The sequence below is a fragment of the Bidens hawaiensis genome, unplaced genomic scaffold (assembly GCF_021521415.1).
Source record: "Bidens hawaiensis isolate Kalapana, Puna unplaced genomic scaffold, B.hawaiensis_p1.1 tig00024272_1, whole genome shotgun sequence".
NCBI lineage: Eukaryota > Viridiplantae > Streptophyta > Magnoliopsida > Asterales > Asteraceae > Bidens > Bidens hawaiensis.
In genome coordinates this window covers 81,158-84,247 of record NW_027493825.1, presented here as the reverse complement: position 1 = coordinate 84,247, position 3,090 = coordinate 81,158, and positions in this window count along the sequence as shown.

The window sequence follows — 3,090 nt, the reverse complement described above, 5'->3', positions numbered from 1 at the left end:
TGCGGTCTTCTTGGGTCCATCGCATATCACGATGGAACAAAGTCAACGATCATTATTCTAATCCCATCGTGTATCGTGATGTGTCTCTTCAGCAGCAACAATTGTTATTTTGCATTATTTTGCGTGTTGGACGTCCCGGGCCTTCATCATGTGCCTCAACAGGTCCAAATTAACCGCTTTAACGTATGTGACCTGAAATGTAACAAACACGTATGAAGTATCGAAGTTCACACAATAAACAGTTAAAAATAGTAAATTAAACGAACTTAAATATATACAAATTATCCAACCATCACCGACAACCTAGGCTGTCAACTGTAACCGCAATAGCGGTTGCAGTATGTTTTAAGACCAAATTCACGGTGATTCGTGGCTAAATTTGGTCTTTTCGATTATTGTGTTTTAAAATAGTTAGTTGGGTGAAATATCCATGGAACCCACCGGCACTCCTATTATCCATTTCCCAATTCGTTTTTGTGTTTTTGTTAGAGTAATCATGCGCGGTGATTCACGAGATACTCCAACTACCCACGTTTTTTTTTGTTAGTTCGTTATTTAGTTTGTACAGTTAAAATGTCATGGAACGCTCATGGGCCATCCAACTCTACTGTATTGATAATTCGTTAATTAGTTGGTACAGTTAAAATGCCATGTAACGCTCATGGGCCATCCAACTCAGTTGTTTTTATTCGTTAGTTCGTTGGGCCATTCAAACTGCCATGGAAAGCTCATGGGAGGCCAACAAACAAACTTTGTTTCGTTAGTTATTTGTTAAGTTAACTTAATCAAATAAATTTTAACTTTTAAACTAACCTCATCTAGTTATCACGCATTAATCGTATTGACTAAGTCATCTCATAAGTATTTACGCAATGTAACCCTAATTCTACAATATTTTACCTTTATTCCTCATAGAATGTTGTCTTCACTAAGAAACCATCATCGTCACTAACGTTCATCTGGTTCTCTCGCTCGCCGTCTGGCTACTAGAATCACCAAAGAGTTTGCTGCTGCTATGCCCACGATCATAACCCTAATCCAGAGCCTCAACTCTAATGGATCTGCTACTTTGATTGCGTCGAACAATTATGACTTTCGTAACTTTTTGAGTACTAAACCTACGTCATTTCATGGTGAGGATAATGCCATCAAACTGCTTCAATGGTTCGAGAAGATGGAGAATGTGTTCATCCACTGTGAATGTTCGGACACCAAACGTACTAAGTTCGCCTCGAGCGTTTTTGAGTACCGAGCTATCACATGGTAAAATGCCTTGAAGGCCGACCAAGGAGCTGATATGGTTGTAGCTATGCCTTGGGGGAGGACCTCAAAGAGACTATGAAGAAAGAGTTTTGCCCCGAACATGAACTTCAAAGGCTTGAAGCTGAGTTTTGGGATCTCAAGCAAATCGGTGGGGATAACTCCACCTATTCCAACCGTTTCCGTGAAATTAGTACCCCACCTTGTAGCCCCCGAGAACCACGTCATTCAAAAATACATTCGAGGTTTACCAATCATTTTCTGTGATGATGTGGTGAGTCGTGACCCTTTAACCATCGGTGAGGCTATGGACCTAGCTGTTTCCCTCACCGATAGTCATGTTAGGGATGGAACCTTGTCCTGAAAGGATTCCAAACCTACTTCCGACAAGACCGAAACCGATCCATCCTCTGATGTTAAAGCCGAACCCAAGCTTGCTTCAAACAACAATAATCACCGCAACAACAACCACAACAACAAGCGTAAAACCAACCATCAAAACTATGTCCTTAACCAACCCAATATCCAACCTCCTCCTAACAAAAACCAGAATGCCTGGAATAAAAGAGCCTACGCCGGACCTCATCCTCTATGTGCCAAGTGTAACCATCATCACCCTGCTCAATCCCTTTCCCGACCATGCACCTAATGAAATCGTTATGGCCACCTTGCCAACACTTGTCGTATCCTGCCTATTGCACAAGCCGCCCCACATGCTCAACCCGATATTCCTAATTCCCGTGTTTGCTATCATTGTGGAGACCCAAATCATCTTCGTAATGCGTACCCTCAACTTATCCATACTCATAAATCTCAAGCTATAACTGCACCCTACTACCTTACCCATGTTCACTAAGTTCAAACCCATCAACCTCACATCCTTCAAGCTCCTCCTATCAATCATGGTCAACATTACCTAACCCAACTCCATCAAACCCTGCAACCGCAAGCTCAAGTGTACTAAACGTACTCCACTCAAGCCCCTGCTATGCAAGCTCAACCCATTCAAGCTATTCCTAGTCAATCTACCTCTAATGCTGAAGCTCTTATGAATTCAAATCCTCAAGGTGCTTCAAGTCAAATAAATTAAGCTACTCAAGGACTCTGAAAACTTTTGCTAATTTCTTTATTCTAGCTTAATTTATTTTTGTCTTTTCCTAATTATGAATTGTAACGCCTCTTTATGGCCTTGGATTATTTTAGTAAAATTACTTATCATTTGCATGTTTTATCTCGGGAATGAAGTTACTTTTATCTAAGTAGATTGTTTATTAAAGCCTACTTCTATCTTATTTTCTTATCCTCATTCATCACAACCTATTTTATTAATCTCAACTATTAATGAGTTATTCCTTTACAACTTTCAATACTCATACTTTTACGTTAAAAAATGTCTTAGAAATTTCTTCGTTTTATTTAATCCACTGCAACTTTTGAAATGTTTTATATATTGGTGATTTTCTAGTTTTATAGTTAAACTTCTTAAAACTTTTGTTTTCTCAAAATCATGTCTTTCAAATGTTTTGTAACCCACACAATGGAACGAGTTATGTGGACCATCCGACGATCTAAGTAATTACGGGTCGACACGTAATTACCCAAGTCCTCGCATGGAAATTATAATACGAACAATTGTGTGTCATAATATTGAATTATAAGTAGTTGGGATAACGGTACAAATGAAAAAGATGATATGGACATTGTGGATACGCCGCAGGTACATCCTATATATAAGTGCCCTTATCGGATTTTCATTTGGAGCGTTGCTTCAACTATTCAAAGTTTCGTATTATGGTTAGTTTTAAATTATATTTAAAAAATTTCCTTTCC